Source organism: Lathamus discolor, unplaced genomic scaffold (assembly GCF_037157495.1).
Source record: "Lathamus discolor isolate bLatDis1 unplaced genomic scaffold, bLatDis1.hap1 Scaffold_82, whole genome shotgun sequence".
In the NCBI taxonomy this organism is placed as follows: domain Eukaryota; kingdom Metazoa; phylum Chordata; class Aves; order Psittaciformes; family Psittacidae; genus Lathamus; species Lathamus discolor.
In genome coordinates this window covers 473,058-500,381 of record NW_027069392.1, presented here as the reverse complement: position 1 = coordinate 500,381, position 27,324 = coordinate 473,058, and the positions used below count along the sequence as shown (strand labels likewise).

Sequence of the window (27,324 nt, the reverse complement as noted above, 5' to 3'; positions counted from 1 at the left end):
TGTGGCCTACCTGGCCACACTTAAAACATGCCATCACATTAGTTATTGTGGTGCGAACAGCCACCTGAATCGGGGCAAGATGCTCTTCTTTTGTGACATGCTTAATCATGTCCGCAATATTTGACCCCACTGGCAGTGATCGTAAAATTTCTTTGGTTCTCGAATTGCATTGCTGACGTAAGCATTCTGCAACAACCGCGCCCTTTGCTTCCGCAGGCAGGGTTGAAGAGTCGACTGCTGCCTGGAGGCGATCTACAAATTGTGTAAAACTCTCATTTTCATTTTGTTTTATTGTAGACCATGGCAATGGCTTGACAACGACTCTAGAGGCTTCACGAATAGCTTCTCTGGCTGCACGGGTAGTTGTCATTACTTCATAGGGCCGCAGGCCTTGGGCCTGCGCCTGGGGGGTAATCATTGCTGGGTCTGTACCCATTAATCACTGCAGGCTGGAGCCATGTAGCGGGTGATCCGCCCCGGTTACTTGGGCTAGTTGTCCCGCACAGTTGTATTCCCATTCTTGTTTAAAAACAATCATCCCTGCCCCGTCAAAGATCATTCTACAAGTTTGTTTTATATCGAACGGGAGCATATCATCTCCCACGAAGACACCATCTATGAGGGTGGAGACCATGGCAGAATTAAGTCCTTTATCCGCGATTGCCTTAACAATCACTTGTATATCCTTAGGGTTTATTGGCGAGTGGAACCTCTGTCCCCCATCTGTCACCCGGACCGGGAATGCTAGTTTGGCTGATGGGGTCCAGTCGGCACACACTATATTTATTTTCCTCCAGTCCGTGAGGGGGATTTCTCCCCCTTTGTCCATCTTCGTTTCCTCCTCCTCTAGGCTTGAATCAGTTGTAAACCACTCGTCCCAACTAGTGTCTGATTCAGAGTCAGAGCTCGACTGACTGGTTACTTTTGGTTTCCAGTACTTCTCTGTCAGGCTCCGGCCCCGCCTGCTTTTCTAGCAGGCGGGCCATTCTCTCCCTCTTGGTTTGCCCCGCCCTCTACTCGGCAGGGTGTTTGCTCTGCAGGGACATCTTTTCAGGTGGCCGCTCCGATTGGCTTTCTGCCCTTCACTTGCGCTCTCCTCCCTTACCCGGTTGCGTGCACATGGTAACGCTAGTGCTTCCTCCCTTTCCCCGCCAAGGGCATCTTCAACCCGCCCTCTGCCTTTCTGTAATGTTGGCCACTGCAACCCTAAGTAAGGTGGGCACTGCAGCCCTAAGGAAGCCCAGTAATGCAGCCCTAAGGAGACCCGGCACTGCAGCCCAAAGGAAGTTGGGCACTACAACCATAAGGAGGTTGGGCACTGCAGCCCTAAGTAAGTTCAGTACTGCAGCCCTAAGTTGGGCACTGCAGCCCTAAGGAGGTTGGGCACTGCAGCCCTAAGTAAGGTGGGCACTGCAGCCCTAAGAAAGGCGGGCACTGCAGCCCTAAGAAAGGCGGGCACTGCAGCCCTAAGTATGGTAGGTAGTGCAGCCCTAAGGAGGCCTGGCACTACAGCCGTAAGTCAGGTGGACACTGCAGCCCCAAGTATGGTAGGCACTGCAGCCCTAAGTAAAGTTGGGCACTGGATCCCTAAGGAGAACCCGGCACTGCAGCCTTAAGGAAGCCCGGCACTGCAGCCCTAAGGAGGCCTGGCACTGCAGCCCTAAGTCAGGTGGACACTGCAGCCCCACCTATGGTGGGCACTGCAGCCCTAAGTAAAGTTGGGCACTGGATCCATAAGGAGGCCCGGCACTGCAGCCCTAATGAAGCCCGGCACTGCAGCCCTAAGGAAGCCAGGCACTGCAGCCCGAAGTGAGGTGGACAGTGCAGCCCCAAATAAGGTGGACACTGCAGCCCTAAGGAGAACCGGCACTGCAGCCCTAAGGAAGCCCGGCACTGCAGCACTAAGGACGACCAGCACTGCAGCCCTAAAGATGTTGTGCACTGCAGTCCTTCGTAAGGTGGGCACTGCAGCCCTAAGCAAGGTTGGCACTGCAGCCCTAAGAAGTCCTGGCACTGCAGCCCAAAGCTAGGTGGGCACTGCAACATTAAGTAAGGTGGCACTGAAGCCCTAAGAAGTCTAGGCACTGCAGCCCAAAGCTAGGCGGGCACTGCATCATTACGAAAGTTGGGCACTGCAGCCCTAAGTAAGGTGGGCACTGCAGCCCTAAGGAGGCCCGGCACTGCAGCCCTAAGTAAGTTGGGCACTGCAGCCCTAAGTAAGGTGGGCACTGCAGCTCTAAGGAGGCCCCGGGACAGGAACCCTAAAAAGGCCCGTCACTGCAGGCCTAAGGAGGCCTGTACTGCAGCACTAAGTATGTTGGGCACTGTAGCACTAAGTAAGGTGGGCAGTGCAGCCCTAAGTAAGGTGAGCACTGCAGCCCTAAGTAAGGTGAGCACTGCAGCCCTAAGTATGGAAGGAACTGCAGCTCAACGGAGGCCCGTCACTGCAGAGCTAAGTAAGGTGGGCACTGCAGCCCTAAGTATGGTGGGCACTGCAGCCCTAAGTAAGGTGGGCACTGCAGCCTTAAGTAAGTTGGGCACTGCAGCCCTAAGTAAGGGGGGCACTGCAGCCTTAAGGAGGCCCGGTACTGCAGCCCTAAAGAAGTTGCGCACTGCAGCCTTAAATAAGGGGGCACTGCAGCCCTAAGTAGGTTGGGCACTGCAGCTCTAAGGAAGCCCAGCAATGCAGCCCGAAGGAGACCTGCCAGTGCAGCCCTAAGGAGGCCCAGCACTGCAGCCCTAAAGAAGTTGGGCACTGAAGCCGTAAGTAAAGTTTGTCACTGCAGCCCTAAGGATGCTGTGCACTGCAGCCCTAAGGATGCTGGGCACTGCAGCCCTAAGGAGGCCCGGCACTGCAGCCCTAAGTCAGGTGGACACTGCAGCCCCAAGTATGGTGGGCACTGCAGCCCTAAGTAAAGTTGGGCACTGGATCCATAAGGAGGCCCGGCACTGCAGCCCTAAGGAAGCCCGGCACTGCAGCCCTAAGGAGGCCTGGCACTGCAGCCCTAAGTAAGGTGGGCACTGCAGCCCTAAGAAAGGTGGGCACTGCAGCCCTATGTATGGTAGGCAGTGCGGCCCTGTCGTGGTTTAAACCCAAACACAAACCTCGTCCACTCACTCCCCCCCTTCTTGCCCTCCCCCTGCTCCTGGAGGGACGGAGAGAAGAATCGAAAAGAATGCAACTCCCACGGGTTGAGATAAGAACAGTTTAGTAACTAAGGTATAACACAAATCACTACTGCTGCCACCAATAATAATAAGGATAAAGGAAATAACAAGAGGAAAGAATACAACACCTCAGCACCAGCCGACCGATAACTCGCCCCACTCCCCCCAGCCGAGCACCGACCGATACCTCCTCCAACCCTGCAGTCCCTCTACCCCTTCCAGCTCCCTCTAAGTTACATCCTGGGCATGACGTGCTGTGGTATGGAATACCTCTTTGGCTAGTTTGGGTCAGGTGTCCTGTCTCTGCTTCCTCCCGGCCTCCCCTCCTCCCTGGCAGAGCATGAGGCTCAGAAAATCCTTGGCCAGACCAAACATTCGAGCAGCAACTGAAAACATCGGCGTTATCACCACTGCTCCAAGGCCAAAAGATCAAAACACAGCACTGTACTAGCTCCTAAGAAGGAGAAAAATGACTGCTGCTGCTCAAAACCAGGACAGGCCCTAAGGAGGCCCGGCACTGCAGCCCTAAGTCAGGTGGACACTGCAGCCCCAAATATGGTAGGCACTGCAGCCCTAAGTAAAGTTGGGCACTGGATCCCTAAGGAGAACCCGGCACTGCAGCCTTAAGGAAGCCCGGCACTGCAGCCCTAAGGAGGCCCGCCACTGCAGCCTTAAGTAAGGTGGGCACTGCAGCCCTAAATAATTGGGGCAATGCAGCCATAAGTAAGTCGTGTACTGCAGCCCTAATTAAGGTGGGCAGTGCAGCCCTGATTAAGGTGAGCACTGCAGCCCTAAGTAAGGTGGGCACTGCAGCCCTAAGTATGATAAGCACTGCAGCCCTAAGGGGGCCCAGAACTGCAACCCTAAGTAAGTTGGGCACTGCAGCCCTGAGTAAGGTGGGCACTGCAGCCCTGAGTAAGGTGAGCACTGCAGCCCTAAGCAAGGTAGGCACTGCAACCCTAAGTAAGTTGGGCACTCAAGCCCTAAAGAGGCCAGGCACTGCAGTGCTAAGGAGGACCGGCACTGCAGCCATAGCAAAGTTGGGCACTGCAGCCCTTAGTAAGGTGGGCACTGCAGCCCTAAGGAGGCTCGGTTCTGCGGCCCAAAGTAAGGTGGGCAGTGCATCCCTAAGTAAGGCGAGAACTGCAGCCCTAAGTAAGTTGGGCACTGCAGCTTTAAGGAGGCCAGGCACTGCAGCCCTAAGGAAGCCCGGCACTGCAGCCCTAAGTCAGGTGGACACTGCAGCCCCACGTATGGTGGGCACTGCAGCCCTAAGTAAAGTTGGGCACTGGCTCCCTAAGGAGGCCCAGCACTGCAGCCCTAAGGAAGCCCGGCACTGCAGCACTAAGGAGGCCCGGCACTGCAGCCCTAAGTAAGGTGGGCACTGCAGCCCTAAGTAAGTTGGGCATTGCAGCCCTAAATGATTTGGGCACTGCAGCCATAAGGAAGTTGGGTACTGCAGCTCTAAGGAGGCCCCGGGACAGGAACCCTAAGAAGGCCCGTCACTGCAGGCCTAAGGAGGCCTGTACTGCAGCACTAAGTATGTTGGGCACTGTAGCACTAAGTAAGGTGGGCAGTGCAGCCCTAAGTAAGGTGAGCACTGCAGCCCTCAATGATTTGGGCACTGCAGCCATAAGTAAGGTGGGCACCGCAGCCCTAAGTATGGTGGGCACTGCAGCCCTAATTATGGTGGGCACTGCAGCCCTAAGTAAGGTGGGCACGGCAGCCCTAAGTAGGCTGGACAATGCAGCCCTAAGGAGGCCCGGCACTGCAGTGCCTAAGAAGGTGGAGCCCTAAGAAAGGTGGACACTGCAGCCTTAAGAAAGGTGGGCACTGCAGCCCTAAGTAAGGTGGGCACTGCAGCCCTAAGTAAGGTGGGCACTGCAGCCTTAGGTAAGTTGGGCACTGCAGCCCTAAGTAAGGGGGGCACTGCAGCCTTAAGGAGGCCCGGCACTGCAGCCCTAAGAAGGCCTGGCACTGCAGCCCTAAAGAAGTTGGGCACTGCAGCCCTAAATAAGGAGGGCACTGCAGCCCTAAGTAGGTTGGGCACTACAGCCCGAAGTAAGGTGGGCACTGCAGCCCTAAGGAAGCCCAGTAATGCAACCCTAAGGAGACCTGCCAGTGCAGCCCTAAGGAGGCCCAGCACTGCAACCCTAAAGAAGTTGGGCACTGCAGCCCTAAGTAAAGTTTGGCACTGCAGCCCTAAGTATGGTGGGCACTGCAGCCCTAAGTATGGTAGGCACTGCAGCCCTAAGTATGGTGGGCACTGCAGCCCTAAGTAAGGTGGGCACTGCAGCCTTAAGTAAGTTGGGCACTGCAGCCCTAAGTAAGGGGGGCACTGCAGCCTTAAGGAGGCCCGGCACTGCAGCCCTAAAGAAGTTGCGCACTGCAGCCTTAAATAAGGGGGCACTGCAGCCCTAAGTAGGTTGGGCACTGCAGCCCGAAGTAAGGTGGGCACTGCAGCCCTAAGGAAGCCCAGCAATGCAGCCCGAAGGAGACCTGCCAGTGCAGCCCTAAGGAGGCCCAGCACTGCAGCCCTAAAGAAGTTGGGCACTGAAGCCATAAGTAAAGTATGGCACTGCAGCCCTAAGGATGCCCAGCACTGCAGCCCTAAGGATGCTGGGCACTGCAACCCTAAGGAGGCCCGGCACTGCAGCCCTAAGTCAGGTGGACACTGCAGCCCCAAGTATGATGGGCACTGCAGCCCTAAGTAAAGTTGGGCACTGGATCCATAAGGAGGCCCGGCACTGCAGCCCTAAGGAAGCCCGGCACTGCAGCCCTAAGGAGGCCTGGCACTACAGCCCTAAGTAAGGTGGGCACTGCAGCCCTAAGAAAGGTGGGCACTGCAGCCCTATGTATGGTAGGCAGTGCGGCCCTAAGGAGGCCCGGCACTGCAGCCCTAAGTCAGGTGGACACTGCAGCCCCAAATATGGTAGGCACTGCAGCCCTAAGTAAAGTTGGGCACTGGATCCCTAAGGAGAACCCGGCGCTGCAGCCTTAAGGAAGCCCGGCACTGCAGCCCTAAGGAGGCCCGCCACTGCAGCCTTAAGTAAGGTGGGCACTGCAGCCCTAAATAATTGGGGCAATGCAGCCATAAGTAAGTCGTGTACTGCAGCCCTAATTAAGGTGGGCAGTGCAGCCCTGATTAAGGTGAGCACTGCAGCCCTAAGTAAGGTGGGCACTGCAGCCCTAAGTATGATAAGCACTGCAGCCCTAAGGGGGCCCAGAACTGCAACTCTAAGTAAGTTGGGCACTGCAGCCCTTAGTAAGGTGGGCACTGCAGCCCTGAGTAAGGTGAGCACTGCAGCCCTAAGCAAGGTAGGCACTGCAACCCTAAGTAAGTTGGGCACTCAAGCCCTAAAGAGGCCAGGCACTGCAGTGCTAAGGAGGACCGGCACTGCAGCCATAGCAAAGTTGGGCACTGCAGCGCTTAGTAAGGTGGGCACTGCAGCCCTATGTGAGTTGGGCACTGCAGCCCTAAATGATTTGGGCACTGCAGCCATAAGGAAATTGGGTACTGCAGCTCTAAGGAGGCCCCGGGACAGGAACCCTAAGAAGGCCCGGCACTGCAGGCCTAAGGAGGCCTGTACTGCAGCACTAAGTATGTTGGGCACTGTAGCACTAACGTGGGCAGTGCAGCCCTAAGGAGGCCAGGCACTGTAGCCCGAAGTGAGGTGGACAGTGCAGCCCCAAATAAGGTGGACACTGCAGCCCTAAGGAGAACCGGCACTGCAGCCCTAAGGAAGCCCGGCACTGCAGCACTAAGGACGACCAGCACTGCAGCCCTAAAGAAGTTGTGCACTGCAGTCCTTCGTAAGGTGGGCACTGCAGCCCTAAGTAAGGTTGGCACTGCAGCCCTAAGAAGTCCTGGCACTGCAGCCCAAAGCTAGGTGGGCACTGCAACATTAAGTAAGGTGGCACTGAAGCCCTAAGAAGTCTAGGCACTGCAGCCCAAAGCTAGGCGGGCACTGCAGCATTACAAATGTTGGGCAGTGCATCCCTAAGTATGGTAGGCACTGCAGCCCTAAGGAGGCCCGGCACTGCAGCCCTAAGAAAGTTGGGCACTGCAGCCCTAAGTAAGGTGGGCACTGCAGCCCTAAATATGGAAGGAACTGCAGCCCTAAGGAGGCCCATCACTGCAGCGCTAAGTAAGGTGGGCACAGCAGCCCTAAGTATGGTGGGCAATGCAGACCTAAGTATGGTGGGCACTGCAGCCCTAAGTATGGTGGGCACTGCAGCCCTAAGTAAGTTGGGCATTGCAGCCCTAAATGATTTGGGCACTGCAGCCATAAGGAAGTTGGGTACTGCAGCTCTAAGGAGGCCCCGGGACAGGAACCCTAAGAAGGGCCGGCACTGCAGGCCTAAGGAGGCCTGTACTGCAGCACTAAGTATGTTGGGCACTGTAGCACTAACGTGGGCAGTGCAGAACTAAGTAAGGTGAGCACTGCAGCCCTACGTAAGGTGGGCACTGCAGCCCTAAGTATGAAAGGAATAGCAGCCCTAGAGAGGCCCATCATTGCAGCGCTAAGTAAGGTGGGCACTGCAGCCCTAAGTATGGTGGGCACCGCAGCCCTAAGTATGGTGGGCACTGCAGCCCTAAGTATGGTGGGCACTGCAGCCCTAATTAAGGTGGGCACGGCAGCCCTAAGTAGGCTGGACAATGCAGCCCTAAGGAGGCCCGGCACTGCAGTGCCTAAGAAGGTGGAGCCCTAAGAAAGGTGCACACTGCAGCCTTAAGAAAGGTGGGCACTGCAGCCCTAAGTAAGGTGGGCACTGCAGCCTTAGGTAAGTTGGGCACTGCAGCCCTAAGTAAGGGGGGCACTGCAGCCTTAAGGAGGCCCGGCACTGCAGCCCTAAGGAGGCCTGGCACTGCAGCCCTAAAGAAGTTGGGCACTGCAGCCCTAAATAAGGAGGGCACTGCAGCCCTAAGTAGGTTGGGCACTACAGCCCGAAGTAAGGTGGGCACTGCAGCCCTAAGGAAGCCCAGTAATGCAGCCCTAAGGAGACCTGCCAGTGCAGCCCTAAGGAGGCCCAGCACTGCAGCCCTAAAGAAGTTGGGCACTGCAGCCCTAAGTAAAGTTTGACACTGCAGCCCTAAGTAAGGTGGGGACTGCAGCGCTAAGTAGGTTGGTCACTCAAGCCTTAAAGAAGCCAGGCACTGCAGTGCTAAGGAGGACCGGCACTGCAGCCATAGCGAAGTTGGGCACTGCAGCCCTTAGTAAGGTGGGCACTGCAGCCCTAAGGAGGCTCGGTTCTGCGGCCAAAAGTAAGGTGGGCAGTGCATCCCTAAGTAAGGTGAGCACTGCAGCCCTAAGTAAGTTGGGCACTGCAGCTTTAAGGAGGCCAGGCACTGCAGCCCTAAGGAAGCCCGGCACTGCAGCCCTAAGTCAGGTGGACACTGCAGCCCCACGTATGGTGGGCACTGCAGCCCTAAGTAAAGCTGGGCACTGGCTCCCTAAGGAGGCCCAGCACTGCAGCCCTAAGGAAGCCCGGCACTGCAGCGCTAAGGAGGCCCGGCACTGCAGCCCTAAGTAAGGTGGGCACTGCAGCCCTAAGTAAGTTGGGCATTGCAGCCCTCAATGATTTGGGCACTGCAGCCATAAGGAAGTTGGGTACTGCAGCCCTAATTAAGGTGGGCAGTGCAGCCCTAAGTAAGGTGAGCACTGCAGCCCTAAGTAAGGTGGGCACTGCAGCCCTAAGGAGGCCCATCACTGCAGCGCTAAGTAAGGTGGGCACTGCAGCCCTAAGTATGGTGGGCACTGCAGCCCTAAGTATGGTGGGCATTGCAGCCCTAAGTGAGTTGGGCACTGCAGCCCTAAATGATTTGGGCACTGCAGCCATAAGGAAGTTGGGTACTGCAGCTCTAAGGAGGCCCCGAGACAGGAACCCTAAGAAGGCCCGGCACTGCAGGCCTAAGGAGGCCTGTACTGCAGCACTAAGTATGTTGGGCACTGTAGCACTAACGTGGGCAGTGCAGCCCTAAGGAGGCCAGGCACTGTAGCCCGAAGTGAGGTGGACAGTGCAGCCCCAAATAAGGTGGACACTGCAGCCCTAAGGAGAACCGGCACTGCAGCCCCAAGGAAGCCCGGCACTGCAGCACTAAGGACGACCAGCACTGCAGCCCTAAAGAAGTTGTGCACTGCAGTCCTTCGTAAGGTGGGCACTGCAGCCCTAAGTAAGGTTGGCACTGCAGCCCTAAGAAGTCCTGGCACTGCAGCCCAAAGCTAGGTGGGCACTGCAACATTAAGTAAGGTGGCACTGAAGCCCTAAGAAGTCTAGGCACTGCAGCCCAAAGCTAGGCGGGCACTGCAGCATTACATATGTTGGGCAGTGCATCCCTATGTATGGTAGGCACTGCAGCCCTAAGGAGGCCCGGCACTGGAGCCCTAAGTAAGTTGGGCACTGCAGCCCTAAGTAAGGTGGGCACTGCATCCCTAAGGAGGCCCGGCACTGCAGCCCTAAGTAAGTTGGGCACTGCAGCTCTAAGGAGGCCCCGAGACAGGAACCCTAAGAAGGCCCGGCACTGCAGGCCTAAGGAGGCCTGTACTGCAGCACTAAGTATGTTGGGCACTGTAGCACTAAGGTGGGCAGTGCCGCCCTAAGTAAGGTGAGCACTGCAGCCCTAAGTAAGGTGGGCACTGCAGCCCTAAGTATGAAAGGAATAGCAGACCTACAGAGGGCCATCACTGCAGCGCTAAGTAAGGTGGGCACTACAGCCCTAAGTATGGTGGGCACTGCAGCCCTAAGTATGGTGGGCACTGCAGAGCTAAGTAAGGTGGGCACTGCAGCCCTAAGTAAGGTGGGCACGGCAGCCCGAAGTAGGCTGGACAATGTAGCCCTAAGGAGGCCCGGCACTGCAGTGCCTAAGAAGGTGGAGCCCTAAGAAAGGTGGACACTGCAGCCTTAAGAAAGGTGGGCACTGCAGCCCTAAGTAAGGTGGGCACTGCAGCCCTAAGTAAGGTGGGCACTGCAGCCTTAGGTAAGTTGGGCACTGCAGCCCTAAGTAAGGGGGGCACTGCAGCCTTAAGGAGGCCCGGCACTGCAGCCCTAAGGAGGCCTGGCACTGCAGCCCTAAAGAAGTTGGGCACTGTAGCCCTAAATAAGGAGGGCACTGCAGCCCTAAGTATGGTGGGAACCGCAGCCCTAAGGATGGTGGGCACTGCAGCCCTAAGTATGGTGGGCACTGCAGCCCTATGTGAGTTGGGCACTGCAGCCCTAAATGATTTGGGCACTGCAGCCATAAGGAAATTGGGTACTGCAGCTCTAAGGAGGCCCCGGGACAGGAACCCTAAGAAGGCCCGGCACTGCAGGCCTAAGGAGGCCTGTACTGCAGCACTAAGTATGTTGGGCACTGTAGCACTAACGTGGGCAGTGCAGCCCTAAGGAGGCCAGGCACTGTAGCCCGAAGTGAGGTGGACAGTGCAGCCCCAAATAAGGTGGACACTGCAGCCCTAAGGAGAACCGGCACTGCAGCCCTAAGGAAGCCCGGCACTGCAGCACTAAGGACGACCAGCACTGCAGCCCTAAAGAAGTTGTGCACTACAGTCCTTCGTAAGGTGGGCACTGCAGCCCTAAGTAAGGTTGGCACTGCAGCCCTAAGAAGTCCTGGCACTGCAGCCCAAAGCTAGGTGGGCACTGCAACATTAAGTAAGGTGGCACTGAAGCCCTAAGTAATCTAGGCACTGCAGCCCAAAGCTAGGCGGGCAGTGCAGCGTTACGAATGTTGGGCAGTGCATCCCTAAGTATGGTAGGCACTGCAGCCCTAAGGAGGCCCGGCACTGGAGCCCTAAGAAAGTTGGGCACTGCAGCCCTAAGTAAGTTGGGCACTGCAGCCCTAAGTAAGGTGAACACTGCAGCTCTAAGGAGGCCCCCGGACAGGAACCCTAAGAAGGTCCGGCACTGCAGGCCTAAGGAGGCCCGTACTGCAGCACTAAGTATGTTGGGCACTGTAGCACTAAGTAAGGTGGGCACTGCAGCCCTAAGTAAGGCGAGCACTGCAGCCCTAAGTAAGGTGAGCACTGCAGCCCTAAGTATGGAAGGAACTGCAGCCCAACGGAGGCCCGACACTGCAGAGCTAAGTAAGGCGGGCACTGCAGCCCTAAGTATGGTGGGCACTGCAGCCCTAAGTATGGTGGGCACTGCAGCCCTAAGTATGGTAGGCACTGCAGCCCTAAGTATGTTGAGCACTGCAGCCCTAAGTAAGGTGGGCACTGCAGCCTTAAGTAAGTTGGGCACTGCAGCCCTAAGTAAGGGGGACACTGCAGCCTTAAGGAGGCCCGGCACTGCAGCCCTAAGGAGGCCTGGCACTGCAGCCCTAAGGAGGCCTGGCACTGCAGCCCTAAAGAAGTTGGGCACTGCAGCCCTAAATAAGGGGGCACTGCAGCCCTAAGTAGGTTGGGCACTGCAGCGCGAAGTAAGGTGGGCACTGCAGCCCTAAGGAAGCCCAGTAATGCAGCCCGAAGTAGACCTGCCAGTGCAGCCCTAAGGAGGCCCAGCACTGCAGCCCTAAAGTTGGGCACTGAAGCCCTAAGTAAAGTTTGGCAATGCAGCCCTATGTAGGTTGGGCACTGGAGCCTTATGTAAGTTGGGCACTGTAGCCCTAAGGATCCTGGGCACTGCAGCCCTAAGGAGGCCCGGCACTGCAGCCCCAAGGAGGCCCGGCACTGCAGCACTAAGTCAGGTGGACAGTGCAGCCCCAAGTATGGTGGGCACTGCAGCCCTAAGTAAAGTTGAACACTGGATCCCTAAGGAGAACCCGGCACTGCAGCCTTAAGGAAGCCCGGCACTGCAGCCCTAAATAATTGGGGCAATGCAGCCATAAGTAAGTCGTGTACTGCAGCCCTAATTAAGGTGGGCAGTGCAGCCCTGATTAAGGTAAGCACTGCAGCCCTAAGTAAGGTGGGCACTGCAGCCCTAAGTATGATAAGCACTGCAGCCCTAAGGGGGCCCAGAACTGCAATCCTAAGTAAGTTGGGCACTGCAGCCCTTAGTAAGGTGGGCACTGCAGCCCTAAGTAAGGTGAGCACTGCAGCCCTAAGCAAGGTAGGCACTGCAACCCTAAGTAAGTTGGGCACTCAAGCCCTAAAGAGGCCAGGCACTGCAGTGCTAAGGAGGACCGGCACTGCAGCCATAAGGAAGTTGGGCACTGCAGCCCTTAGTAAGGTGGGCACTGCAGCCCTAAGGAGGCTCGGTTCTGCGGCCCAAAGTAAGGTGGGCAGTGCATCCCTAAGTAAGGCGAGAACTGCAGCCCTAAGTAAGTTGGGCACTGCAGCTTTAAGGAGGCCAGGCACTGCAGCCCTAAGGAAGCCCGGCACTGCAGCCCTAAGTCAGGTGGACACTGCAGCCCCACGTATGGTGGGCACTGCAGCCCTAAGTAAAGCTGGGCACTGGCTCCCTAAGGAGGCCCAGCACTGCAGCCCTAAGGAAGCCCGGCACTGCAGCACTAAGGAGGCCCGGCACTGCAGCCCTAAGTAAGGTGGGCACTGCAGCCCTAAGTAAGTTGGGCATTGCAGCCCTAAATGATTTGGGCACTGCAGGCCTAAAGAAGTTGGGTACTGCAGCCCTAATTAAGGTGGGCAGTGCAGCCCTAAGTAAGGTGAGCACTGCAGCCCTAAGTAAGGTGGGCACTGCAGCCCTAAGTAAGGTGGGCACTGCAGCCCTAAGTAAGGTGGGCACTGCAGCCCTAAGTAAGGTGGGCACTGCAGCCCTAAGTAAGGTGGGCATTGTAGCCCTAAATGATTTGGGCACTGCAGCCATAAGGAAGTTGGGTACTGCAGCCCTAAGTAAGGTGGGCACTGCAGCCCTAAGTATGGAAGGAAATGCAGCCCTACGGAGGCCCATCACTGCAGCGCTAAGTAAGGTGGGCACTGCAGCCCTAAGTATGGTGGGCACTGCAGCCCTAAGTATGGTGGGCACTGCAGCCCTAAGTAAGTTGTGCACTGCAGCCCTAAGTAAGTTGGGCATTGCAGCCCTAAATGATTTGGGCACTGCAGCCATAAGGAAGTTGGGTACTGCAGCCCTAATTAAGGTGGGCAGTGCAGCCCTAATTAAGGTGAGCACTGCAGCCATAAGTAAGGTGGGCACTGCAGCCCTAAGAAATGTGGGCACTGCAGCCCTAAGGAAGCCAGGCACTGCAGCCCGAAGTGAGGTGGACAGTGCAGCCCCAAATATGGTGGACACTGCAGCCCTAAGGAGAACCGGCACTGCAGCCCTAAGGAAGCCCGGCACTGCAGCACTAAGGACGACCAGCACTGCAACCCTAAAGAAGTTGTGCACTGCAGTCTTTCGTAAGGTGGGCACTGCAGCCCTAAGTAAGGTTGGCACTGCAGCCCTAAGTAAGGTTGGCACTGCAGCCCTAAGAAGTCCTGGCACTGCAGCCCAAAGCTAGGTGGGCACTGCAACATTAAGTAAGGTGGCACTGAAGCCCTAAGAAGTCTAGGCACTGCAGCCCAAAGCTAGGCGGGCACTGCAGCATTACGAATGTTGGGCAGTGCATCCCTAAGTATGGTAAGCACTGCAGCCCTAAGGAGGCCCGGCACTGGAGCCCTAAGAAAGTTGGGCACTGCAGCCCTAAGTAAGGTGGGCACTGCAGCCCTAAGTAAGGTGGGCACTGCAGCTCTAAGGAGGCCCCGGGACAGGAACCCTAAGAAGGCCCGGCACTTCAGGCCTAAGGAGGCCTGTACTGCAGCACTAAGTATGTTGGGCACTGTAGCACTAAGTAAGGTGGGCAGTGCAGCCCTAAGTAAGGTGAGCACTGCAGCCCTAAGTAAGGTGAGCACTGCAGCGCTAAGTAAGGTGGGCACTGCAGCCCTAAGTATGGAAGGAACTGCAGCTCAACGGAGGCCCGTCACTGCAGAGCTAAGTATGGTGGGCACTGCAGCCCTAAGTATGGTGGGCACTGCAGCCCTATGTATGGTAGGCACTGCAGCCCTAAGTATGGTGGGCACTGCAGCCCTAAGTAAGGTGGGCACTGCAGCCCTAAGGAAGCCCAGTAATGCAGCCCGAAGGAGACCTGCCAGTGCAGCCCTAAGGAGGCCCAGCACTGCAGCCCTAAAGAAGTTGGGCACTGAAGCCCTAAGTAAAGTTTGGCACTGCAGCATTAAGTAGGTTGGGCACTGGAGCTTTATGTAAGTTGGGCACTGTAGCCCTAAGGATCCTGGGCACTGCAGCCCTAAGGAAGCCCAGCACTGCAGCCCCAAGGAGGCCCGGCACTGCAGCACTAAGTCAGGTGGACAGTGCAGCCCCAAGTATTGTGGGCACTGCAGCCCTAAGTAAAGTTGGGCACTGGATCCATAAGGAGGCCCGGCACTGCAGCCCTAAGGAAGCCCGGCACTGCAGCCCTAAGTATGGTACGCACTGCAGCCCTAAAGAGGCCAGGCACTGCAGACCGAGGTGAGATGTACACTGCAGCACCAAATGAGGTGAGCAATGCAGCCAAACGTAAAGTTGGGCACTGCAGCCCTAATCAAGGTGGGCACTGCAGCCATAAGTAAGTTGGCTACTACAGCCCTAAGAAATTTGGGCTCTGCAGCCATAAGTAAGTTGTGTACTGCAGCCCTAAGCAAGGCGGGCACTCCAGCACTAAGAAAGGTGGGCACTGCAGCCCTAAGAAAGGTGGGCACTGCAGCCCTAAGTATGGTAGGCAGTGCAGCCCTAGGGAGGCCCGGCACTTCAGCCCTAAGGAAGCCCGGCACTGCAGCCCTAAGTAAGTTGGGCATTGCAGCCCTCAATGATTTGGGCACTGCAGCCATAAGGAAGTTGGGTACTGCAGCCCTAATTAAGGTGGGCAGTGCAGCCCTAAGTAAGGTGAGCACTGCAGCCCTAAGTAAGGTGGGCACTGCAGCCCTAAGAAAGGTGGGCACTGCAGCCCTAAGTATGGTGGGCACTGCAGACCTAAGTAAGGTGGGCACTGCAGCCCTAAGTATGGAAGCAACAGCAGCCCTACGGAGGCCCATCACTGCAGCGCTAAGTAAGGTGGGCACTGCAGCCCTAAGTATGGTGGGCACCGCAGCCCTAAGTATGGTGGGCACTGCAGCCCTAAGTAAGGGGGGCACTGCAGCCTTAAGGAGGCCCGGCACTGCAGCCCTAAGGAGGCCTGGCACTGCAGCCCTAAAGAAGTTGGGCACTGCAGCCCTAAATAAGGAGGGCACTGCAGCCCAAAGTAGGTTGGGCACTGCAGCCCGAAGTAAGGTGGGCACTGCAGCCCTAAGTAGGCTGGACAATGCAGCCCTAAGGAGGCCCGGCACTGCAGTGACTAAGAAGGTGGAGCCCTAAGAAAGGTGGACACTGCAGCTTTAAGAAAGGTGGGCACTGCAGTCCTAAGTAAGGTGGGCACTGCAGCCCTAAGTAAGGGGGGCACTGCAGCCCTAAGTAAGGGGGGCACTGCAGCCTTAAGGAGGCTCGGCACTGCAGCCCTAAGGAGGCCTGGCACTGCAGCCCTAAAGAAGTTGGGCACTGTAGCCCTAAATAAGGAGGGCACTGCAGCCCTAAGTATGGTGGGAACCGCAGCCCTAAGGATGGTGGGCACTGCAGCCCTAAGTATGGTGGGCACTGCAGCCCTATGTGAGTTGGGCACTGCAGCCCTAAATGATTTGGGCACTGCAGCCATACGGAAGTTGGGTACTGCAGCTCTAAGGAGGCCCCGGGACAGGAACCCTAAGAAGGCCCGGCACTGCAGGCCTAAGGAGGCCTGTACTGCAGCACTAAGTATGTTGGGCACTGTAGCACTAACGTGGGCAGTGCAGCCCTAAGGAGGCCAGGCACTGTAGCCCGAAGTGAGGTGGACAGTGCAGCCCCAAATAAGGTGGACACTGCAGCCCTAAGGAGAACCGGCACTGCAGCCCTAAGGAAGCCCGGCACTGCAGCACTAAGGACGACCAGCACTGCAGCCCTAAAGAAGTTGTGCACTACAGTCCTTCGTAAGGTGGGCACTGCAGCCCTAAGTAAGGTTGGCACTGCAGCCCTAAGAAGTCCTGGCACTGCAGCCCAAAGCTAGGTGGGCACTGCAACATTAAGTAAGGTGGCACTGAAGCCCTAAGAAGTCTAGGCACTGCAGCCCAAAGCTAGGCGGGCACTGCAGCATTACAAATGTTGGGCAGTGCATCCCTATGTATGGTAGGCACTGCAGCCCTAAGGAGGCCCGGCACTGGAGCCCTAAGAAAGTTGGGCACTGCAGCCCTAAGTAAGGTGGGCACTGCAGCCCTAAGTATGGAAGGAACTGCAGCCCTAAGGAGGCCCATCACTGCAGCGCTAAGTAAGGTGGGCACAGCAGCCCTAAGTATGGTGGGCACTGCAGACCTAAGTAGGGTGGGCACTGCAGCCCTAAGTATGGTGGGCACTGCAGCCCTAAGTAAGTTGGGCATTGCAGCCCTAAATGATTTGGGCACTGCAGCCATAAGGAAGTTGGGTACTGCAGCTCTAAGGAGGCCCCGGGACAGGAACCCTAAGAAGGCCCGGCACTGCAGGCCTAAGGAGGCCTGTACTGCAGCACTAAGTATGTTGGGCACTGTAGCACTAACGTGGGCAGTGCAGAACTAAGTAAGGTGAGCACTGCAGCCCTACGTAAGGTGGGCACTGCAGCCCTAAGTATGAAAGGAATAGCAGCCCTACAGAGGCCCATCATTGCAGCGCTAAGTAAGGTGGGCACTGCAGCCCTAAGTATGGCGGGCACCGCAGCCCTAAGTATGGTGGGCACTGCAGCCCTAAGTATGGTGGGCACTGCAGCCCTAAGTAAGGTGGGCACGGCAGCCCGAAGTAGGCTGGACAATGCAGCCCTAAGGAGGCCCGGCACTGCAGTGCCTAAGAAGGTGGAGCCCTAAGAAAGGTGGACACTGCAGCCTTAAGAAAGGTGGGCACTGCAGCCCTAAGTAAGGTGGGCACTGCAGCCCTAAGTAAGGTGGGCACTGCAGCCTTAGGTAAGTTGGGCACTGCAGCCCTAAGTAAGGGGGGCACTGCAGCCTTAAGGAGGCCCGGCACTGCAGCCCTAAGGAGGCCTGGCACTGCAGCCCTAAAGAAGTTGGGCACTGCAGCCCTAAATAAGGAGGGCACTGCAGCCCTAAGTATGGTGGGAACCGCAGCCCTAAGGATGGTGGGCACTGCAGCCCTAAGTATGGTGGGCACTGCAGCCCTAAATGATTTGGGCACTGCAGCCATAAGGAAGTTGGGTACTGCAGCTCTAAGGAGGCCCCGGGACAGGAACCCTAAGAAGGCCCAGCACTGCAGGCCTAAGGAGGCCTGTACTGCAGCACTAAGTATGTTGGGCACTGTAGCACTAACGTGGGCAGTGCAGCCCTAAGGAGGCCAGGCACTGTAGCCCGAAGTGAGGTGGACAGTGCAGCCCCAAATAAGGTGGACACTGCAGCCCTAAGGAGAACCGGCACTGCAGCCCTAAGGAAGCCCGGCACTGCAGCACTAAGGACGACCAGCACTGCAGCCCTAAAGAAGTTGTGCACAGCAGTCCTTCGTAAGGTGGGCACTGCAGCCCTAAGTAAGGTTGGCACTGCAGCCCTAAGAAGTCCTGGCACTGCAGCCCAAAGCTAGGTGGGCACTGCAACATTAAGTAAAGTGGCACTGAAGCCCTAAGTAATCTAGGCACTGCAGCCCAAAGCTAGGCGGGCAGTGCAGCATTACGAATGTTGGGCAGTGCATCCCTAAGTATGGTAGGCACTGCAGCCCTAAGGAGGCCCGGCACTGGAGCCCTAAGAAAGTTGGGCACTGCAGCCCTAAGTAAGGTGGGCACTGCAGCCCTAAGGAGGCCCTGCACTGCAGCCCTAAGTAAGTTGGGCACTGCAGCCCTAAGTAAGGTGAACACTGCAGCTCTAAGGAGGCCCCGGGACAGGAACCCTAAGAAGGTCCGGCACTGCAGGCCTAAGGAGGCCCGTACTGCAGCACTAAGTATGTTGGGCACTGTAGCACTAAGTAAGGTGGGCACTGCAGCCCTAAGTAAGGTGAGCACTGCAGCCCTAAGTAAGGTGAGCACTGCAGCGCTAAGTAAGGTGGGCACTGCAGCCCTAAGTATGGTGGGCACTGCAGCCCTAGGAAAATCAAAGCCAAGGAGCACCCGTGGAGGAAACGGTGAGAAGTTTCAGAACAGGCAGAACACTCACCAAACAACCAGGGAGCAGCCACAGAACCAGAGCCAGGTAATACAAAGACCCAGCTGTGGCTTATCAGGGTGCTTTTATCCCAGGTGGTGGTTTGCTACTCACCTGCCCCAGCCCATTGAGGGAGGAGCTGTGGGTGGGGCTTGTGGTATATGAGGCACAGCCTTTCCTCAGGGTGCTCATTTGTGGTTCAGCTTTCATCTGGGTAAGTTCTCTGGTGTTAGCTCTGGTTTTCTGGCCTTAGAGCTTTGTGGTTTGTTTCAGGTGGGTTTTTTGGGGTTGGGTTTGAAATGGTCTTGTTTCAGTAAAGACCTTCAGGTCATGTTAGGGCTTACTAGTGTATGCATTAGTAAGTACCTTTATGTAGAGGTTTTTTTAGGTGTTATATTTATAAGCAGTGGTGGTGAGGCAAGAAGAACCCCACAGCTGCTCTCAGGGGGAGGAGTCAAGGCAAAGGTAATTTTGCTTGATGTCCTGGTTAACTGTGTATCGTTCCCGTTCTCTTTTGCAGATGAAGGAAAGGTATATGGCTAGAGAAGGAATGTACTGGTGAGCCAAAAAGGGTTTGTCTCAAGTGTGGCTTTGGACCTCTGCCATTGTAAAAAGTGAGTTAAAAGAAGGGGTCCGGAGAGGGGCAGGAAGGAGTCGTAAGGTCGGTGGGGGAGTGAGCCTGTTAAAGAGGCGGTGTCTTTGGGTAGGTAAAGGGAGCAGGTTATTATTCAGTTTGAGCTTTTATCGCTTTGTAAGTCTAAAGCACAGCTGGGGGTTGTGCCGCAGAGTCTCAAGTTCAGTAGTCTCTCGGGACATAGCTCCAGGTTGTTTTTACAGCTCTGTTCTTTCAATGTATATTTTCCCAGAGCTGACTCTGTCCAGCCATCTTGACAGTTAAAGTGAGAGGCCATTAACCGGCTGAAGCAGCAGCTCAGTGCAAAATAGTTTTTAGTATTTAAGCATTTTTTTATTTGCAATTTTCTGGCGATTTGCAGGCAGGACAGAGCAGGTGGAAACGTCAAAGGGTGACGTAACTCAGCTGCGGGAGGGCTTAGCATGGAGAAGGCCGACATTTCAAGCACTGTGTCGGCACACATCCGTTTCTATTTATTTTTCAGGTTTTACATCGGAATCGGGAGAGGTGAAGCCGCACAGTTAGAGGGGATGTACGAAGCTAAGAGGATTTTACACCAGGCTGGCGATTGACACCATAGCCCAATACGATGGAGGGGTTCATGGTCTTTCCTGCAGCTGCTGTGCAGTCGCCTTTGGAGTCGGATGAGTACTTGCAGGGAGTCGGGGAGGTAAAGAGAATGACTGCAGGGTCAGTCTGGACTGCAGGACCAGAGCGACAGTCACTCGTCTCTACTCTCTTAGGTCTTGCAAGGGAGGGGATCCCCGGAGCACCTTTTGGAAACTTTTTCGGGACCGTGACATGGGAGCTCCAAACCATGAAGCTCGCTTGAGACCCACGCCACTATGGAACCTGAATAGATAGACTCCTTTTTGGAGCTGGAGGGCAGGAGATGAGGTCAGGATGGCAGGAAAGGGCTTGAAAGGTAGCACGGAGGAGAGGGAAAGGGAGGGTGTTTCATCACAACAATTACAGTTTCAGAGTCGGGTTCACAGCCGGACCGTCACAGCAGTTTCGGCGGTTGGTGTTGGAATCGCACAGTTACGTCAGACTTTGTTCTGGGGCTCTGCGGGAGCCTCACTGTCTCTGTCCAATCGACCCACTGGCGATCGAGACAGACGGAGCATTCCATCTTGGGAGTGGTCTTCCACGAGAGACTTTGTCTTTTTGGTGTCACAGAGTCTATGGTGTTCTCTTTGCATGTGTGTGTATATGTGTTTGCTTAGGAAATGTTGTGACCATGGCATGTAGTTGTGGGAGGTGGCAGGGAGCTGGAGGGCGATGCATTCGGTGTAAGCTTAGTGCTTTACTTGTGTGTGGGGAGTGTGTTGTAGACTGAAAGAGTTCTTTTTGGATTTTTAGGGAAAAAAAAAAAAACAAACCAGCCGGGGGAGGGGTTTTTTCCTCCCCCGGCTGGGTTTTTTTTCTTGGGTCCCGGCCGGTCAGAGAGGCGATGTTCATCGCCTATGTTCAGGCGCAGGCCGGTGCGGGACGGGATTTTCTCAGGCAGGGCATTTTCAGTGTTCTTAGGAACATAGTTCCTGAGGAGTTCTGAAGTCAGGTTGGGGCTGTTGTCATTCATTAGGGACGAAATTCTGAGTGTTGGTGTGGCAGTCTAAACTAAATGCAAGGTCGATGTTAATGGGATTGGTTGTAGAATGGTAGTGTGGGTTTTAGAGTGTTGCTATTAGTATTAGAAAGCTGGTGTCAGTATGAGAATTTTGGTGTCGGTATTAGAATGCGGTCTTAGTCTCAGAAGGCCGGTCTTAGTCTTAGAATGGAGAAATTAGTCTCAAAAGGTGAACTTAGAGTACCAGTGTTAGTCTCAGAATGGTGAACATAGTCTTGAATGCTGGTTTACTCTCAGCATGGTGAACTTAGTCTCTGAATGGTGAAGTTACTTTCCTAATGCTGGTCTTAGTCTCTGAAAGGGGAACTTAGTTTCAGAGTCCTGAACATAGTGTCTGAGTGGAGAACCGTCTCTCAGAAAGATGGTCTTGGTTTCTGAATAGAAAAATTACTTTCTGAATGATGGTCTTAGTGAATAGAGAAGCTAGTGTTTCAAAGGAGAACTCTGACTGGACAACATAGTCTGAATGGAGAACTTAATGTTTCAATGGAGAAGTTGGTTTTTTGAGTGGAGAACTTGCCCTTGGACTGGAGATCTTAGGGCTCCACTGCAGATCTTGGGGCTGCAGGGTGGGGCCTCCTCGGGGCTGCAGTGCTGGGCATCCTTAGAGCTGCAGTGCAGGGCCTACTTAGGGCTGCCTTGCCCGCCTTTCTTAGGGCTGCCTTGCCCGCCTTTCTTAGGGCTGCCTTGCCCGCCTTTCTTAGGGCTCTAGTGCCAGGCCTCTTAGTGCAGCCCTAATTAAGGTGGGCAGTGCAGCCCTAAGTAAGGTGGGCACTGCAGCCCTAAGTATGGAAGGAACTGCAGCCCTAAGGAGGCCCATCACTGCAGCGCTAAGTAAGGTGGGCACTGCAGCCCTAAGTATGGTGGGCACTGCAGCCCTAGGAAAATCAAAGCCAAGGAGCACCCGTGGAGGAAACGGTGAGAAGTTTCAGAACAGGCAGAACACTCACCAAACAACCAGGGAGCAGCCACAGAACCAGAGCCAGGTAATACAAAGACCCAGCTGTGGCTTATCAGGGTGCTTTTATCCCAGGTGGTGGTTTGCTACTCACCTGCCCCAGCCCATTGAGGGAGGAGCTGTGGGTGGGGCTTGTGGTATATGAGGCACAGCCTTTCCTCAGGGTGCTCATTTGTGGTTCAGCTTTCATCTGGGTAAGTTCTCTGGTGTTAGCTCTGGTTTTCTGGCCTTAGAGCTTTGTGGTTTGTTTCAGGTGGGTTTTTTGGGGTTGGGTTTGAAATGGTCTTGTTTCAGTAAAGACCTTCAGGTCATGTTAGGGCTTACTAGTGTATGCATTAGTAAGTACCTTTATGTAGAGGTTTTTTTAGGTGTTATATTTATAAGCAGTGGTGGTGAGGCAAGAAGAACCCCACAGCTGCTCTCAGGGGGAGGAGTCAAGGCAAAGGTAATTTTGCTTGATGTCCTGGTTAACTGTGTATCGTTCCCGTTCTCTTTTGCAGATGAAGGAAAGGTATATGGCTAGAGAAGGAATGTACTGGTGAGCCAAAAAGGGTTTGTCTCAAGTGTGGCTTTGGACCTCTGCCATTGTAAAAAGTGAGTTAAAAGAAGGGGTCCGGAGAGGGGCAGGAAGGAGTCGTAAGGTCGGTGGTGGAGTGAGCCTGTTAAAGAGGCGGTGTCTTTGGGTAGGTAAAGGGAGCAGGTTATTATTCAGTTTGAGCTTTTATCGCTTTGTAAGTCTAAAGCACAGCTGGGGGTTGTGCCGCAGAGTCTCAAGTTCAGTAGTCTCTCGGGACATAGCTCCAGGTTGTTTTTACAGCTCTGTTCTTTCAATGTATATTTTCCCAGAGCTGACTCTGTCCAGCCATCTTGACAGTTAAAGTGAGAGGCCATTAACCGGCTGAAGCAGCAGCTCAGTGCAAAATAGTTTTTAGTATTTAAGCATTTTTTTATTTGCATTTTTCTGGCGATTTGCAGGCAGGACAGAGCAGGTGGAAACGTCAAAGGGTGACGTAACTCAGCTGCGGGAGGGCTTAGCATGGAGAAGGCCGACATTTCAAGCACTGTGTCGGCACACATCCGTTTCTATTTATTTTTCAGGTTTTACATCGGAATCGGGAGAGGTGAAGCCGCACAGTTAGAGGGGATGTATGAAGCTAAGAGGATTTTACACCAGGCTGGCGATTGACACCATAGCCCAATACGATGGAGGGGTTCATGGTCTTTCCTGCAGCTGCTGTGCAGTCGCCTTTGGAGTCGGATGAGTACTTGCAGGGAGTCGGGGAGGTAAAGAGAATGACTGCAGGGTCAGTCTGGACTGCAGGACCAGAGCGACAGTCACTCGTCTCTACTCTCTTAGGTCTTGCAAGGGAGGGGATCCCCGGAGCACCTTTTGGAAACTTTTTCGGGACCGTGACATGGGAGCTCCAAACCATGAAGCTCGCTTGAGACCCACGCCACTATGGAACCTGAATAGATAGACTCCTTTTTGGAGCTGGAGGGCAGGAGATGAGGTCAGGATGGCAGGAAAGGGCTTGAAAGGTAGCACGGAGGAGAGGGAAAGGGAGGGTGTTTCATCACAACAATTACAGTTTCAGAGTCGGGTTCACAGCCGGACCGTCACAGCAGTTTCGGCGGTTGGTGTTGGAATCGCACAGTTACGTCAGACTTTGTTCTGGGGCTCTGCGGGAGCCTCACTGTCTCTGTCCAATCGACCCACTGGCGATCGAGACAGACGGAGCATTCCATCTTGGGAGTGGTCTTCCACGAGAGACTTTGTCTTTTTGGTGTCACAGAGTCTATGGTGTTCTCTTTGCATGTGTGTGTATATGTGTTTGCTTAGGAAATGTTGTGACCATGGCATGTAGTTGTGGGAGGTGGCAGGGAGCTGGAGGGCGATGCATTCGGTGTAAGCTTAGTGCTTTACTTGTGTGTGGGGAGTGTGTTGTAGACTGAAAGAGTTCTTTTTGGATTTTTAGGGAAAAAAAAAAAAACAAACCAGCCGGGGGAGGGGTTTTTTCCTCCCCCGGCTGGGTTTTTTTTCTTGGGTCCCGGCCGGTCAGAGAGGCGATGTTCATCGCCTATGTTCAGGCGCAGGCCAGTGCGGGACGGGATTTTCTCAGGCAGGGCATTTTCAGTGTTCTTAGGAACATAGTTCCTGAGGAGTTCTGAAGTCAGGTTGGGGCTGTTGTCATTCATTAGGGACGAAATTCTGAGTGTTGGTGTGGCAGTCTAAACTAAATGCAAGGTCGATGTTAATGGGATTGGTTGTAGAATGGTAGTGTGGGTTTTAGAGTGTTGCTATTAGTATTAGAAAGCTGGTGTCAGTATGAGAATTTTGGTGTCGGTATTAGAATGCGGTCTTAGTCTCAGAAGGCCGGTCTTAGTCTTAGAATGGAGAAATTAGTCTCAAAAGGTGAACTTAGAGTACCAGTGTTAGTCTCAGAATGGTGAACATAGTCTTGAATGCTGGTTTACTCTCAGCATGGTGAACTTAGTCTCTGAATGGTGAAGTTACTTTCCTAATGCTGGTCTTAGTCTCTGAAAGGGGAACTTAGTTTCAGAGTCCTGAACATAGTGTCTGAGTGGAGAACCGTCTCTCAGAAAGATGGTCTTGGTTTCTGAATAGAAAAATTACTTTCTGAATGATGGTCTTAGTGAATAGAGAAGCTAGTGTTTCAAAGGAGAACTCTGACTGGACAACATAGTCTGAATGGAGAACTTAATGTTTCAATGGAGAAGTTGGTTTTTTGAGTGGAGAACTTGCCCTTGGACTGGAGATCTTAGGGCTCCACTGCAGATCTTGGGGCTGCAGGGTGGGGCCTCCTCGGGGCTGCAGTGCTGGGCATCCTTAGAGCTGCAGTGCAGGGCCTACTTAGGGCTGCCTTGCCCGCCTTTCTTAGGGCTGCCTTGCCCGCCTTTCTTAGGGCTGCCTTGCCCGCCTTTCTTAGGGCTCTAGTGCCAGGCCTCTTAGTGCAGCCCTAATTAAGGTGGGCAGTGCAGCCCTAAGTAAGGTGGGCACTGCAGCCCTAAGTATGGAAGGAACTGCAGCCCTAAGGAGGCCCATCACTGCAGCGCTAAGTAAGGTGGGCACTGCAGCCCTAAGTATGGTGGGCACTGCAGCCCTAGGAAAATCAAAGCCAAGGAGCACCCGTGGAGGAAACGGTGAGAAGTTTCAGAACAGGCAGAACACTCACCAAACAACCAGGGAGCAGCCACAGAACCAGAGCCAGGTAATACAAAGACCCAGCTGTGGCTTATCAGGGTGCTTTTATCCCAGGTGGTGGTTTGCTACTCACCTGCCCCAGCCCATTGAGGGAGGAGCTGTGGGTGGGGCTTGTGGTATATGAGGCACAGCCTTTCCTCAGGGTGCTCATTTGTGGTTCAGCTTTCATCTGGGTAAGTTCTCTGGTGTTAGCTCTGGTTTTCTGGCCTTAGAGCTTTGTGGTTTGTTTCAGGTGGGTTTTTTGGGGTTGGGTTTGAAATGGTCTTGTTTCAGTAAAGACCTTCAGGTCATGTTAGGGCTTACTAGTGTATGCATTAGTAAGTACCTTTATGTAGAGGTTTTTTTAGGTGTTATATTTATAAGCAGTGGTGGTGAGGCAAGAAGAACCCCACAGCTGCTCTCAGGGGGAGGAGTCAAGGCAAAGGTAATTTTGCTTGATGTCCTGGTTAACTGTGTATCGTTCCCGTTCTCTTTTGCAGATGAAGGAAAGGTATATGGCTAGAGAAGGAATGTACTGGTGAGCCAAAAAGGGTTTGTCTCAAGTGTGGCTTTGGACCTCTGCCATTGTAAAAAGTGAGTTAAAAGAAGGGGTCCGGAGAGGGGCAGGAAGGAGTCGTAAGGTCGGTGGGGGAGTGAGCCTGTTAAAGAGGCGGTGTCTTTGGGTAGGTAAAGGGAGCAGGTTATTATTCAGTTTGAGCTTTTATCGCTTTGTAAGTCTAAAGCACAGCTGGGGGTTGTGCCGCAGAGTCTCAAGTTCAGTAGTCTCTCGGGACATAGCTCCAGGTTGTTTTTACAGCTCTGTTCTTTCAATGTATATTTTCCCAGAGCTGACTCTGTCCAGCCATCTTGACAGTTAAAGTGAGAGGCCATTAACCGGCTGAAGCAGCAGCTCAGTGCAAAATAGTTTTTAGTATTTAAGCATTTTTTTATTTGCATTTTTCTGGCGATTTGCAGGCAGGACAGAGCAGGTGGAAACGTCAAAGGGTGACGTAACTCAGCTGCGGGAGGGCTTAGCATGGAGAAGGCCGACATTTCAAGCACTGTGTCGGCACACATCCGTTTCTATTTATTTTTCAGGTTTTACATCGGAATCGGGAGAGGTGAAGCCGCACAGTTAGAGGGGATGTACGAAGCTAAGAGGATTTTACACCAGGCTGGCGATTGACACCATAGCCCAATACGATGGAGGGGTTCATGGTCTTTCCTGCAGCTGCTGTGCAGTCGCCTTTGGAGTCGGATGAGTACTTGCAGGGAGTCGGGGAGGTAAAGAGAATGACTGCAGGGTCAGTCTGGACTGCAGGACCAGAGCGACAGTCACTCGTCTCTACTCTCTTAGGTCTTGCAAGGGAGGGGATCCCCGGAGCACCTTTTGGAAACTTTTTCGGGACCGTGACATGGGAGCTCCAAACCATGAAGCTCGCTTGAGACCCACGCCACTATGGAACCTGAATAGATAGACTCCTTTTTGGAGCTGGAGGGCAGGAGATGAGGTCAGGATGGCAGGAAAGGGCTTGAAAGGTAGCACGGAGGAGAGGGAAAGGGAGGGTGTTTCATCACAACAATTACAGTTTCAGAGTCGGGTTCACAGCCGGACCGTCACAGCAGTTTCGGCGGTTGGTGTTGGAATCGCACAGTTACGTCAGACTTTGTTCTGGGGCTCTGCGGGAGCCTCACTGTCTCTGTCCAATCGACCCACTGGCGATCGAGACAGACGGAGCATTCCATCTTGGGAGTGGTCTTCCACGAGAGACTTTGTCTTTTTGGTGTCACAGAGTCTATGGTGTTCTCTTTGCATGTGTGTGTATATGTGTTTGCTTAGGAAATGTTGTGACCATGGCATGTAGTTGTGGGAGGTGGCAGGGAGCTGGAGGGCGATGCATTCGGTGTAAGCTTAGTGCTTTACTTGTGTGTGGGGAGTGTGTTGTAGACTGAAAGAGTTCTTTTTGGATTTTTAGGGAAAAAAAAAAAAACAAACCAGCCGGGGGAGGGGTTTTTTCCTCCCCCGGCTGGGTTTTTTTTCTTGGGTCCCGGCCGGTCAGAGAGGCGATGTTCATCGCCTATGTTCAGGCGCAGGCCGGTGCGGGACGGGATTTTCTCAGGCAGGGCATTTTCAGTGTTCTTAGGAACATAGTTCCTGAGGAGTTCTGAAGTCAGGTTGGGGCTGTTGTCATTCATTAGGGACGAAATTCTGAGTGTTGGTGTGGCAGTCTAAACTAAATGCAAGGTCAATGTTAATGGGATTGGTTGTAGAATGGTAGTGTGGGTTTTAGAGTGTTGCTATTAGTATTAGAAAGCTGGTGTCAGTATGAGAATTTTGGTGTCGGTATTAGAATGCGGTCTTAGTCTCAGAAGGCCGGTCTTAGTCTTAGAATGGAGAAATTAGTCTCAAAAGGTGAACTTAGAGTACCAGTGTTAGTCTCAGAATGGTGAACATAGTCTTGAATGCTGGTTTACTCTCAGCATGGTGAACTTAGTCTCTGAATGGTGAAGTTACTTTCCTAATGCTGGTCTTAGTCTCTGAAAGGGGAACTTAGTTTCAGAGTCCTGAACATAGTGTCTGAGTGGAGAACCGTCTCTCAGAAAGATGGTCTTGGTTTCTGAATAGAAAAATTACTTTCT

The 27,324-nt window shown here is 54.1% G+C and overlaps 3 long non-coding RNA genes across 6 annotated transcripts; all 3 read left to right on the top strand.

Annotated features, from left to right (window-relative positions):
- The first annotated feature begins 18,165 nt into the window (after nt 1-18,165).
- LOC136006941 (uncharacterized) lies at nt 18,166-20,911 on the top strand. 2 transcript variants are annotated; one of them, XR_010609350.1, is made up of 4 exons: nt 18,166-18,308; nt 18,781-18,874; nt 19,379-19,564; nt 19,638-20,911. It is a non-coding gene; the product is annotated as an uncharacterized LOC136006941 (long non-coding RNA). The 2 variants fall into 2 exon arrangements; XR_010609349.1 differs by lacking the exon at nt 18,166-18,308 and adding an exon at nt 18,424-18,474.
- Nucleotides 20,912-21,359: 448 nt separating this feature from the next.
- On the top strand, nt 21,360-24,113 carry LOC136006948 (uncharacterized). 2 transcript variants are annotated; one of them, XR_010609357.1, is made up of 4 exons: nt 21,360-21,510; nt 21,983-22,076; nt 22,581-22,766; nt 22,840-24,113. It is a non-coding gene; the product is annotated as an uncharacterized LOC136006948 (long non-coding RNA). The 2 variants fall into 2 exon arrangements; XR_010609358.1 differs by lacking the exon at nt 21,360-21,510 and adding an exon at nt 21,665-21,676.
- A 493-nt stretch (nt 24,114-24,606) lies between these two features.
- LOC136006945 (uncharacterized) lies at nt 24,607-27,315 on the top strand. Of its 2 annotated transcripts, none has more exons than XR_010609354.1 (4): nt 24,607-24,712; nt 25,185-25,278; nt 25,783-25,968; nt 26,042-27,315. It is a non-coding gene; the product is annotated as an uncharacterized LOC136006945 (long non-coding RNA). The 2 variants fall into 2 exon arrangements; XR_010609353.1 differs by lacking the exon at nt 24,607-24,712 and adding an exon at nt 24,828-24,878.
- The last annotated feature ends 9 nt before the right edge of the window (nt 27,316-27,324 follow it).